The following is a 14820-nucleotide window of genomic DNA, read 5'->3' as shown; positions in this document are numbered from 1 at the left end:
CCATATGGAGTCTATGTTAGATAAAACAAATATATACAGCCGTAAGTTCATGGATTGCGTAGAAACTTCTACTAAAGGCTGTAACCCACTATTGAGTTATGCGCTTTACACACTATCAGTAAATCCGGACGACAGCGCTCGTGCCGAACATATCCCACATATTGTGCACATTATAAGTTAATCGATACTGCTGCATGTTTATGGGATCGATAACACATTTACCGATTATTTAGTCATCGCCGACAAGTCGTATCGATCCGACACACTTTAAGATTCTTTACAAACACCGACATTCCGTCCGGAATAACTGATAGTCTGTAAAGCGCATTACTTGGGTTGCGGTAATTGTAAGTTTATCAAAATGGGGTATATGTTAGACAAAAACGGCAAAATAAATACCTACACGGACGAAAAAGACTGTTTTTCATATGTTTGGGTGTAAAAATTATATGTTTGGAACTCAAATTTTTTAACACAATATTTGTAAGTGCAAGCATATAATGTTCATAAACTAGCATAACATGTTTGGGACATATATGTTAATATGTTAGGACATATTATGTTTGGGATATAAAATATTTGTAAATATAATATGCTTAGATGCAAACATATATTAATTTAGAAATAGCCTATAAACATATATGTGTTTAGCAAGAGAGACCTAGAAAATATGCTGCAAGTAAAATAATTGAAGTAACTAACTGGCGCCTTAAAAATATATCAGATCGGATGAAATTTGCTCCGCAAGCCAAATCTGCAGAATGGTTTATATGGGGGCTATATATAATTACGAAACGATATAGACCATTTTTTGCATGGTTGTTAGAAATCATATACTAACACCACGTACCAAATTTCAACGGGATCGGATGCAATTTGCCCCTCCAAGAGGATCCGCAAGCAAAATCTGGGGATAGGTTTATATGGGGGCTATATGTAATTGTGGACCTCTATGGACCAATTTTTGTACGGTTGTTAGAGACCATATACTAACACCACGTACCAAATCTCACCTTGATCGGATGTACTAACATTAGGTACCAAATTTCATTCGGATCGTACCAAATTTGCTCTTTCGATAGGTTTTAGATGTCAAATCTAGGGATCAGTTTATATGGGACCTATTGTGGGCCGATATCGACCATTTTTTGAATGGCTTTTAGAGGGCATATACCAACAGCGCCCACCAAATTTAAACCGGATCGGAGGAAATTTTCTCTTTCAAGAGGCTACGGAAGTTAAATCCGGGGATCGGATTCTATGGCGGCTATTATAATTATGCATCGATATGATCGAATTTTTGCACAATTATTAGAAGACGTATATTAACATCACGCACCAAATTTCAACTGGACCGACGGAAATTTGCTTTTTTGAGAGGCTTTGGAAGTCAAATCTGGGGATCAGTTTATATGGTGACCATATGGCTCATTTGTATTACTATCCGTCCTAGGTTAGGTTAGGTGGCAGCCCGATGTATCAGCCTCACTTAGACTATTCAGTCCATTGTGATACCACATTGGTGAACTTCTCTCTTATCACTGAGTGCTGCCCGATTCCATGTTAAGCTCAATAACAAGGGACCTCATTTTTATAGCAGAGTCCGAACGGCATTCCACATTGCAGTGAAACCACTTAGAGAAGCTTTGAAACCCTCAGAAATGTCACCAGCAAACTTTTTGGTGTTCGGTCGATGCAGGAATCGAATCCACGGCCTTGTGTATGCAAAGCGGGCATGGTAACCATTGCATCACGGTGGCTCCCTACTATGCTATTCGTCCTACATCAATAACAACTGCGTGTGCAAAATTGTAAGTCGATAGCTGATTTCGTTCGGAAGTTAGCATGATTTCAACAGATGAACGGACGGACATAGCTAGATCAACATGGAATTTCACCACAACCCAGAATATATGTATACTTTATGGGATCTGAGACCAATATCTCGATGTGTTACAACCGGAACGACAATGTAAGTATACCCCCACATTTAAAAAAAACCCTACCCTTAAAAAAAAGCGAACCCTCTATTTCACTAAAACCTATGGAATTATTATGTTTGGAGAAAGTTTCTTTTACTCTAATAATTTTTTGCCTACGTTAGTTAAATGAACTAAAAAATGGGGAAAAAAATTATACACAGATGAAGCATACAATTGTAGTAAATGTGTAAGTCTTACCTAATAGTTCATTATTTCTTTAAATTTGTGAAGTTTACTACAAATGCGCCCATCTCGAACTTCGTATGACACTAAAGACATTCTTGCAATTTTGAACTCCAATTGTTTCCTTCAATGTACAAGATTTTCTTTAACAAGTAAAAAAAATAATTATGTCAAATAAATGTTCTTGAATTTGTCGAAAATATGTATCTATTTTTTTGTGCTATCGGAGTAATGTCAGCGCTTATAATACTGTTTAGTTAAAATTTTGTAAAAATAATCTAAATTTTCTGAGATTAACCAAAATTGTTGTAATTTTAATTTTATTGATCTTAGATTTAAAGACACATAGGTCGCTAACAAAATGTCTTTATTTTAAAGAAGCCGCATCTTTTTCTGGGAATCAATACCAAAATCCTTTAGGGAAGGTCACAATCTTTGGAACCAAGCAACTTTTTGAGTGTATATAATAAATCTATCAATTTTTGTACAAATTTGTGTTGCGTCTGTGGTTATAAAATTGTGAAATTAACTCGTCGCCCGATCTTTCGGCCGTATGTCCATAGTCCATCAATAGAGTTATGTGGTGGTTTGAGTAAAAAAATTTATACTTAGTATTCGGCGCCTGATCTTTCGGCCGTATATAATTTTTCCAGCTAGTGACATATAATCACTTATCTAAAAAAAAAAAAAAAACAAGTATATACGGACGTAAGTTCGACCTGGCCGAATCTTATGTACCCTCCACAATGGATTGCGTAGAAACTTCTACGAAAGACTGTCATCCACAAATTTCAACTCACGCGGATGAAATTTGCTCCTCCAAGAGGCTCCAAAACCAAATCTCGGGATCGGTTTATATGAAGGCTATAAATGATTATGGACTGATATGGACCACTTTTGGCATGGTTGTTAAATATCATATACTACCACCACGTATCAACTTTCAACCAGATCGGATGAATTTTGCTTCTCCAAAAGGCACCGGAGGTCAAATCTGGCGATAGGTTTATATGGGAGCTATATATAATTATGGACTGATAGGAACCAATTCCTGCATGGTTGTTGGATACCATATACTAACATCACGTACCAAATTTCAACCGAATGGGAAGAATTTTGCTCTTCCAAGATGTTTCGGAGGTCAAATCTGGGGATCGGTTTATATGGGGCCTATATATAATTATGGACCGATATCGACCAATTTTTGCATGGAAGTTTGAGGCCATATACTAACATCACGTACCAAATTTCAACTGAATCAGATGAATTTTGGTCTTCCCAAGAGGCTCCGGAGATCAAATCTGATGATAGGTTTATATGGGGGCTATATATAATTATGGACCGATATGGACCAATTTTTGCATGGTTGTTAGAGACCATATACTAACACCATGTACCTAATTTCAGCCGGATCAGATGAAATTTTCTTCTCTTAGAAGCCTCGCAAGCCAAATTTAGGGTTCCGTTTATATGGGGGCTATACGTAAAAGTGGACCGATATGGCCCATTTGCAATACCATCCGACCTACAACAATAACAACTACTTGTGCCAAGTTTCAAGTCGATAGCTTGTTTCGTTCGGAAGTTAGCGTGATTTCAACAGACGGACGGACGGACGGAAGGACATGCTCAGATCGACTCAGAATATCACCACGACCCAGAATATATATACTTTATGGGGTCTTAGATCAATATTTCGATGTGTTACAATGGTAGATTAGTAGGATTCGGCGCCCGTTCATTCGGCAGTATTTCTCTTTATACCATTTACCCTATTATCCAAAAACCTAATTCCCAATCTCTACGAATGCACATAATTGCAAGTCTATATTCAGCTTTGATATAAATTGCACAATTATTATTATTTTTATTAGTTTTTTTTCGAAGAATTTAATGAATGGATAAAACTAGGCTATTTGTTTTTACTACTACTACTGCTCACTTCTCTTAACGTCAGTCCCATAAGCTACAAAGGTCCAAATCAATTAATATTCATCAACCAGTTGGAAATATTGCTATAATTACTCCACTTCCCAGGCCATTAGCATTTAGTGCTAAATTCTTTTAATAAAATTCTCTCTATGTCTATTTTTATTTCTAACATATTATGGTATATACATAGACAAATCAAACATCCATTAAGAGTGCAATCCAATGAATACCAATTCAATTCAATATCCAATATTGCATTGCATGCATGTACACACATATGTATTTGTATTTGAAAATGTCATTGTATTTGTCAACAAATCCAATGGTATCGGATATCAAAATCCATGACGAACATAAATTTAAATGTATTCCAATTTGTGTGTGTCAGTGGGGGTGTGGATTACGAATGTGTTAATTGGTGTAGTTTTGTTGTTGTTATTTTTGTAAAATAGAGGGCAATGTACTCGATGTTTATTTTATATTGTGTTTTGACAGAATTTTATTTCATTTGTGTGAATATGACAGTAATTCTATTGTAATTTGAATGCACTGGTAATCATGTTTGAAATCTATTGTTTGCAATGAATAGTTTTACCAGTGATTTTTATTAACTTATTGCATTGAACGAAAAAAAAAAAAAACAATTTTCGTACAAAATGAATGATGCCATAGCCGATGATGTGCAAGTATTATGATGGTCAAAATTGATAATTTTTAAAGGGCTTTTTAGGCGACATTTCACAAATTTTCTTTTTTGGAAAATTTTTATAAAATTTTTTGGACTTCTGCAAATGTCACGCCTTTGATTTCGAAGGATGAGAGTACGTAGAAAAATTGAAAATTTTGCTTATATGGGCATGAGTGTGTCAATTTTTCATAAATTGGCCATTTGTAAAGGTTTTTGGGGGAGATACGTTAAATTTTGTACTTGTAAAATTTTTTAAAAATTAAAAAAAAAAATTAAAAGTGTTGGACTTCTGCAAAAGCTCAGGCTATTGATTTGGAAATGTGCACTAGATAGGGTCACGGCCTAAAGGAAAAAAAGTTGATGCGGTCACCTCCCAGTTTTGTAGCATATACGAAGACAATTTCAGAACACCAAAACTTTTTTTCCCCCTGCACCCTACGACCCCCCGAAATACAATTTATTGTGCAATTATTCTTCCTGTGTGTGACAAGTACCTTTTGCCTGAATAAGTAACAAAATTCTTATTGGAAGGTCAAAATCTTTGAATTCAAGTAACCCTCTTTTTATACCCTTCACCACTACTGTGGTACAGGGTATAATAAGTTTGTGCATTTGTATGTAACGCCAAGAAAGAGTAATCATAGACCAACCTTTTAGTATACGGATCGGCTTAGAATTAAATTCTGAGTCGATTTAGCGATGTCCGTCTGTCTGTCTGTCTGTTGATGTATTTTTGTGTGCAAAGTACAGCTCGCAGTTTTAGTCCGATTGTCCTAAAATTTGGTATATGGTCCTGTTTCGGCTCAAAGACGATCCCTATTGATTTTGGAAAATATCGGTTCAGATTTAGATATAGCTGCCATATATATTTTTCACCGATCTGGTCATAATTGGCGTGTATATGAACCGATCATCCTCAAATTCCGTACATCCGAATATTTTATGAGTCTTGCAAAATATCAGCCAAATCGGTTCAGAATTAGATATAGCTCCCATATATAGCTTTCGCCCGATTTCCAATTATTTGCCCACAGAGGCCAATTTTTTGCTCCGATTTAGTTGAAATTTTACATAGGGAGTAGAATTAGCATTGTAGCTATGCGTGCCAAATTTGGTTGACATCGGTTCAGATTTAGATATAGCTCCCATATATATGTTTTTCTGATTTCGACAAAAATGGTCAAAATATCAATGCTATATATAGAGGACAAACATCTATATATAGCACCCAACACATTTGACGGATGTGATATGGTATCGAAAATTTAGATCTACAAAGTGGTGCAGGGTATAATATAGTCGACCCCGTCCGACTTTAGACTTTCCTTACTTGTTTAAAAGTAGGTCTTATTTCCGGGAGTTTGAATTTTTGGTTTACAGTTTTTTGTCCTGTTTGTCCTTTTTTTTGTTGTTATTGTTGGTTTCTTCTTCAATAATTATTATTATTGTTTTGATTTCAGCTTAAAACCATACATTGACTAAACTACAAGAATAGTTTAACCGGCTGAGGAAAAGTATGTTTGTTTTTTCCTCAGCTGGTGCAATGGTTAGCATGACCGCCTTGCATACACAAGGTCTTGGGTTCGATTCCTGATTCGACCGAACACCAAGAAGTTTTTCAGCAGTGGATTATCCCGCCTCAGTAATGCTGGTGACATTTCTGAGTGTTTCAAAGCTTCTCTAAGTGGTTTCAATGTGGAATGCCGTTCGGACTCGACTATAAAAAGGAGGTCCCTTGTCATTGAGTTTAACATGGAATCGGGCAGCACTCAAAGTTCACCACTGTGGTACCACAATGGACTCAATAGTCTACGTGAGCTTGATACATCGGGCTGCCACCTAACCTAACCTATAAGTGTCTAATTTTTTGGGCACAGCCCTTTAGAGTGCAAAATGGTTGGATGAACGATCGTTTCGGAACTCCCACATTCCTCTTCAGTATGCTCCAATTGCAGCGAAACTATCAACCAATTAACAGAATAAATTCGGATAATTCACTAAACGCAATGTGAATTAAATTCGAACCTCCCGAAAAAAAGTTTTTTTTTAATATTCGACTTTACCTTCAAGAATGTGCAAAGAAACTAATGCTATGGTCACACTGGGCAAATATTTGACAGAAATCGAAAAAGAATCCGTCGCCACAGCTATACCTGCAATCATTTTGAGCTCATATTGGACATATAACATCATGTCCGGGTTATTTTCCAAAAACCGTATCCAGATATATGGACAATGTTTCTGGAAAAATGTTTGATACACATTTTGGTCAAATATTTGCCTAGTGTGACCATAGCCTAAGAAAATGTTTTTTATTAGGAAATATATGTAATAATTTGACATTAAGGTCTTTGGATCCCAGTAAACTTTTTTGTTGGCTGTGGTAATCTACTCTATGACAACAATATGTAAGAGGTATCTTCCCAGCAAAAAAATTTGGAAGTTCTTCTCAAGGCACAACTTTAAAAGAACTTCCAAAAATGCCCTCCTAAAGATGTTCTTTATTTTAACTGCACTGTAAGTTCATTTGAATCAATTTCGCTTTTTTCATATTTTTAATAGGAAATTTATATTTTTTGTTTCAAATAGTTAAAAACAGATTAAGAATTAATAAAATGGTACAAATTATTTAAATTTTGCCGAAAAAAAATGCTAAATCCTTTCTAGAAAAATTGCGAATTTTTGAAAATATTTGATGACAAACATTTCAGACAAGCGCTATAATGCATAAAAAATCATAATAAAATTTTAAAAATTATATATTTGTCAAAATATTACAAAATTTCTTAATTAACATCCAAAACACTTAATTCACCTCACACCTTAAGAAGTGCTGCAAATTCAGTGCAGCGGTTGTTGAAATGGTGGACATCCGTCCTATGGCAAGCCCATGTTAAATTCATCGCTTCTGCGTTAATTTGGCACCACTTCCGCATCCAAAAAGAGCATTTTCACTACTTTTTTGGCGACGCTTTTTTTTTTGCTGGGTTATTTTGTTGTTTGCTATACATTGTAAATACTGGTTGCTGCATTTTATTTTCTCACCCATATAAATGCAACAAAAAAAAAAAAAAAACATTTTATGGTCGTGGCTTTTCAAATGAAAATTGAAAACCTCAAATCGTTGGTTTAATACAAAGGCTACAATTAAATCAGTAACAATTCCATAGAATATATAATAAAATCTATAGTTTGTGGTTACTGGAAAATATCCATTTGTGAAGAATCATTGAATTGTTCGATATATGATTTGAGTAAACCACAAAAAAAAAAAAACAATAAAAATAAAAATTAAAAAAAAAACAACTCAAGCAAAAACAAAAGATCCATAGATCTAGGCTATTAATTAAATGGATTTTAAATGTATTTATTTGTTACACTTTTGATTATTAACAAATCCAGTTTTGCCATTCAATATTGTCTATGCGCATCAATTCAATTTGATTTTTGGCATCCACTTTATTATCTGCTTTGCTTTGACACCTCTCAATGCAGCCAGCCCTCTAAAAATACACCAACAAATGGTCTACAACAAAGCGTTTGGAACAGAGGAGGGTGGGGGGGAATGCTAGGGAAATGTATGTGCATATCAATTAGTAAAAGAGCCATAGCCAATTCAATGGCTCCCATAAAGTTATACAAAATTCTTGTATACACGTAAATATTGTATGAATGTTTGTTAAATACCTCGTGTATGCTTCATTAAAAATTTAAAACATTGGACCAAATTGTTCTGGGCACACTTTTCTCAAGAGATATTATATCAATGAAATCTCTTGTTAGGGAAATTGATGCGTGTTAAGTAAATGGAGGCTTTTAGATATACAAAAAATTCAAACAAATAAAAATTGATTTGTATTGCATCAAATTGTTGTATATGGCTGGGGTCAGGAGAAGTGAGACATAGCGCGCCAGGGATTTTGAACTTGTTTCAATATAACGATTTTTTTTTAATATTTTATTTTATTGTTCAAAGCAAAAAATATCGGAAATAAAATCAAATTTAAAAATCTTTTGTTCGAATTGGCTACCTTTGGCATGAATTATGGTCTACAAACGGCAAACAAAGCCACTACATGCTGCAAAAAAGTGTATCAGCGGTACTTTGGAAAAAAGAGGGTGGAACTCAAGTGACCTTGTGGTCACATTGACAATTGTCCCACAATGACCCATACAACATATGAAAGAGCTCTATCGATATCTGATAGAATTTTTTAGATCCGCCGGTCAGTTTTGGAGAAAAATAAAATTCTTTATAAAGTTCTGGACAGGATGCCTCCAGTGGCCATTGTGGCCAAATGGACAATTGTCCCACAGAGCTCTGTTAATTCCCTACGGGAAATGGATCAACCACAGGACCGGTACAGGACTAGTCCCTGGTGTGCATGGACCAGTCCTAGTTCTGGTCAAGACGTATGGAAGGGACCGGTCACTTTAACATGGGTTTGACATTGACGGGGTAAATTTACACTTTAGGACACGTCTTGGACTCCTTCCTTAGGACACGTCCTGGGACATTTTAGTAGTAGCACTCCATAGACATGTCCTCATGAACCAGTCTCTGACAAACTCTTAGGAATCTGTTTCAGTTTGGTTATCCGAATCGCAACAGAAATGAAAAACTTTTGAAATATGTTGAACAATATGTTATTCTGGTAATTCTACTTGACTAAATGTGTAGATCCAATAAGATTTTTATATCAAGCAAGTATGGAAATCATTAAATTATGACTATTTAAAAACTGCGACAAACTGGATCACCGGTACCAGTCCGGTGATAGGTCCGGCAGTGGCAATTTGCACCAATTTCCCGTAGGGTTAGTTGAGCTTGAAGAGCTCTATCGATATTTAATAGAATTTTTCTGCAAAATTTTGAGACATATGCGTGAATGTAGCTGTGAGTGATAATGCCACAAGTGCACCCTCACAAAAAATCGCTTCTGTAACATATACTCCCAAACATATTTTGCTTCAAGCATATACATTTTTGGGTATTGCCCAAACATTTATATGTTTGATCTCTTCCAATATATAATATGTTTGAAAGCATATTGGTCTAAACAATATATGTTTGGGTAGTCTAAGTTCCAAACATTTTGTATTTTTGCATCCAAATTCAATAATGTTGTCTTCCAAAAAACAATATGTTATTATGTGAACATATAATATGTTTGGAAGCATTTTGCATCCAAAAATATTATATGCTTAAAAGAAGTTCTCCCAAACAATATTGTGCTCAAAATTTTTTTTATTTATTTATATATTTACAATCATAATGAATTATGAAAATAAACAGGTAATATAGGTGCTAACAACATAGGTTTTCGACCTGAATGCTCAAAATTTTGTTTCTGCCCAATTGTATATTCCCCCACATCTTTCTCACTTCCACGAGATTTTTTAGTTCTTAGCACCTTTTTCTGTAATACAAACATTGTAGAAGAAATTATTCAATTGTATGATTTTTTTATTTTAATTTTACCTTTTGCCGGACGGGGATTCGAACAGCGGACCACACAGTTTGTAAGGATCAAAGAAGTAGCTGATCAATTGCCCAAGGGAAAATAAAATGTTAATTTTGTAATAACAAGCAACAACCACCAACTTAATTCAATATCGCTCCCTGTTAAATAGCGCTCCAAGCTACTAATCACATATATGTTTATAGGCTATTTCTAAATTAATATATGTTTGCATCCAAGCATATTATATTTACAAACATTTTATGTCCCAAATATAATATGTTCTAACATATTAACATATATGTCCCAAACATGTTATGCTAGTTTATGAACATTATATGCTCGCACTCAAAAATATTGCGTTTAAAAATTTGTGTCCCAAACATATAATGTTTATAGCCAAACATATGAAAAACAGTCTTTTTCATCCGTGTATAAGTTCAGTCTATAAAGTTCCAGTTAGGGGGGCTATAGCCCCCCCTAGGAAAATTGTCTAGCTACGCTAATGGCCCCAAGCTAATCCGATCCCCAATCACACAAAAATTGTTCCGTATCAGTTCATAAATGTATATAATCCCCTATATTTAATTTCTGGCTCTCTAATTACTGCGCAAAAGTCCATATCGGTTCGTTATTATTTGTAGACTTACCTATATATACCTTTTTTGTTTAATACATACGACGTATGGACTAACTTACAATTTAGAAGACGATGTTAAGAAGTTTTAATATACCTTGTCATGGGCAAGTATTACCACAACCCAAGTAATTCGAAAAGACATGCACGCAAAGAAAAAAAAAACGTTTGGAAAACGTGTACCGAAAACGTTTTTCTTTTGTTAGAGTCTTTTGAATTGCTTCGAAAATTTTAAACTTTTATCACCAAAAAAATTCGTTTCTTACAAAATTTTTATTTTTTCAATAAAAAAACTTATTTTTGAAACAACGACACAGTCCATTTCGTTTGTATCAAACACTGTTCTTTTCTGACTTTAGGTCTTTAATAAGACTCATTTTACAGTTCAAAATTTAATATAGTACAATGTAATGTTGAAAATTTTTTCGGAATCTTCCGAAAATATCTGGAATATATGTAAAAAAACTTTGGTCGAAGCAGGGATCGAACCCACGACCCTTGTCATGCAAGTCGGACGTAGCAACCACTGATCCACAGTGCCAAACTAAATGTTTGTTTCTGTTAAATAAACTTTGTTTATTCGGTTCGTGGGCGACGCAAGCTATGCTAAATAAATATAACTTATATGGATATTTATCTATTGAAGGCCATAACAGGTACATAGCTCAGTGGTTAGTGTGTTGGCTTACAAAGTGCATGGTCCGCGGTTCGATTCTCCGTCCAGGCGAAAGGTAAAAAAATTTTTTAAAATTTATAAAATCGTATAATTTCTTCTACATTGTTGGTATTACAGGAAAGGCGTTAACAACTAAAAAACCTCGTGGATGTGAGAAAGATGTGAGGGAAAATGCAATTAGCAAGAAAACAATGTTTTTTTTGTTGAGTTTGTCTTTATGAAATTGTTTTTACATCCTGGAAAAGAATAAACGTTTATCACAAAAAGTATATACTTTTCTTCCAAATACACTTCCTTACAGCGAAAAGCAAATGAGAAACGAACTTTGTTTATCTAAAATTTCGTTTGGGAGGAAAGAATTATTTTTTTGCGTGTGGTAAAAGTTTCTTATATACGTTGTTATACCCTGCTCCACACTGTGGAACAGGGTATTATAAGTTAGTGCATATGTTTGCAACACCCAGAAGGAGACGAGATAGACACATGGTGTCTTTGGCAAAAATGCTCAGGGTGGGATTCTGAGTCGATATAGCCATGTCCGTCTGTCCGTGAACACATTTTTGTAATCAAAGTCTAGGTCGCAGTTTTAGTCCAATCGACCTCAAATTTGGCACAAGTATGTGTTTTGGCTCATAATAGATACCTATTGATTTTGGAAGAAATCGGTTCAGATTTAGATATAGCTCCCATATATATCTTTCGCCCGATATGGACTAATACGGTCCCAGAAGCCAGAGTTTTACCCCAATTTGGTTGAAATTTTGCACTAGGAGTTCAATTAGTAGTGTAGTCTAGTGTGCCAAATTTTATTGAAATCGGTTCAGATTTAGATATAGCTCCCATATATATCGTTCGCCCGATTTACACTCATATGACCACAGAGGCCAATTTTTTGCTCCGATTTAGTTGAAATTTTGCACAGGGAGTACAATTAGCATTGTAGCTATGCGTGCAAAATTTGGTTGAAATCGGTTCAGATTTAGATATAGCTCCCATATATAGCTTTCGCCCGATTTACACTCATATGACCACAGAGGCCAATTTTTGCTCCGATTTAGTTGAAATTTTGCACAGGGAGTAGAATTAGCACTGTAGCTATGCATGCCAAATTTGGTTGAAATCGGTTCAGATTTAGATATAGCTTCCATATATAGCTTTCGCCCGATTTACACTCATATGACCACAGAGGCCAATTTTTAACTCCGATTTGGTTGAAATTTTGCACAGGGAGTAGAATTAGCATTGTTGCTATGCGTGCCAAATTTGGTTGAAATCGGTTCAGATTTAGATATAGCTCTCATATATATGTTTTTCTGATTTCGACAAAAATGGTCAAAATACCAACATTTTCCTTGTAAAATCGCCACTGCTTAGTCGAAAAGTTGTAAAAACGACTCTAATTTTCCTAAACTTGTAATACATATATATCGAGCGATAAATCATAAATAAACTTTTGCGAAGTTTCCTTAAAATTGCTTCAGATTTAAATGGTTCCCATATTTTTTTACTAACATTGTGTTCCACCCTAGTGCTTTAGCCGACTTAAATGTTGAGTCTATAGATTTTGTAGAAATCTTTCAAATTCTGTCCAGATCGAGTGATATTTAAATGTATGTATTTGGGACAAACCTTTATATATAGCCCCAACATATTTGACGGATGTGATATGGTATCGAAAATTTAGATCTACAAAGTGGTGCAGGGTATAATATAGTCGGCCCCGCCCGACTTTAGACTTTCCTTACTTGTTTTTCTTCTATGAAATGTGCTTATATCCGTAACCTACTGTAGAAAGCAGCTTCAAAAATGCAATATCATATTATAGTCGGGGGTATGTGATATTTACATCCCAATTTTTAGATTTAAAAATAATTTCGTTGTTTATGTTAGTTAAAGAAGTCTCCTTAAAAAATTTTGCACCCCATTCAAATTTAGATTGCAAAATTGCATTTCATCAAATCACATAAAACTGTAATTAAGTTTTGTAAATCATATGGATTTAGGCAAACATCACCAAATACTAATCTCCCAAAACGCACAGCAAGAGGGTTTATGATGATTTCTCTGACGTCAAATACACTTCCAACCGCGGTGTAACTGTTAATTTAAATTTTGTAGAGATTTGATTTTGTTTTTTTGTGTTCTGCTTTGTATGTAGTTTTTTTCATGTTTATTATGCATAAACAATTTTTTGAAAGTTTAAATAGTTTTGGGCCAAAACTTTTTTGCTCTCTTCCCCCTAGCTGTATGTGTTGGTGTGATTGTGTGTGTGCGTCTGGGGGCCACAAAACAAAACTCCCAAATAATTCTCGATGTTTGTTTTTGTTTACTCTAACCAGAGAGAGAGAGAGAGAGAGAGGAAATGTGTGTTCTGAAAAGAGTTCATTACACTGAATTTTGATAGTGGTCGAAATGTTTGTCTCTCTTGGGGTTGGTTTTATATATGGGCTTTGAATGAATATTTCTCCAATGCAAAAACACACACAAAAAACCACTGATTTTGTTGTTAATAATAAAATAACAAGCAAAGTGTATAATTCTAAATTCTCTGTACAAACTAAAATATAAAAAATTGGTCAATTGATAAACATTACACAATTGACATTTGTGTACGTTTTGTTTGATGACGATAGCAATGAGGTATTGAGGAAATGGCGGAAAACATGGTTGTTGTTGTTTTTGTTTCATTTTAACAAAAAGTTTTGCCATTATTATGTATGAGCAACGGTTTCTTTTAACACCTGCTGGTGGCCCAACGGTTATTGAACCTTTTATTCAGTTTTTGTGTTAAAATTCTACTCACAAAGAAAAAATGTTATCAAAATATTTTTAATGAAAAAGTTGATTTCAGTTGAAAAGGGTTTAAAAAAAATGAAAAAAAAATAACTGATACAATTAAATTTTTAATCAAATTAAAACAAAAGCAGTTTAGTAGAAAATGAACGAAAATAATAATTATGTGGCATAAATATTATTTTTAATTAAATAACAAAACTACAATTAACCCTCACATGCACGAATTAAAATGCACGGATTTAAAATTTTTTGTGCGCTATATATGTTAGTCTTCACTCACACATAAAATGAAAAAAAAAAATTCAAAGTCCTTGGTATTCTGGTTCGTCACATAATGCGAAAAATCGGATGTCGAACAGATCAAAATAACGGGACTTAGAAGTATATAAGCACAATATTGCATATTGCAACATTGGGCATGAGAGTATTAAAAACTTAGTTGATTTTTTTATCCGGAAATAATT

At 34.4% G+C, this 14820-nt stretch overlaps 1 protein-coding gene across 2 annotated transcripts in view; it reads left to right on the top strand.

The window, feature by feature from the left end:
• Hs6st (heparan sulfate 6-O-sulfotransferase) overlaps positions 1 to 14820 on the top strand; it is a 456475-nt gene that overhangs the window by 24501 nt on the left and 417154 nt on the right. The window lies entirely within an intron of this gene.

This window comes from Haematobia irritans, chromosome 1 (assembly GCF_050003625.1).
Source record: "Haematobia irritans isolate KBUSLIRL chromosome 1, ASM5000362v1, whole genome shotgun sequence".
Lineage (NCBI taxonomy): Eukaryota > Metazoa > Arthropoda > Insecta > Diptera > Muscidae > Haematobia > Haematobia irritans.
Note: the sequence above shows the minus strand (reverse complement) of the source record. Positions and strands in the feature narration are given on the sequence as shown.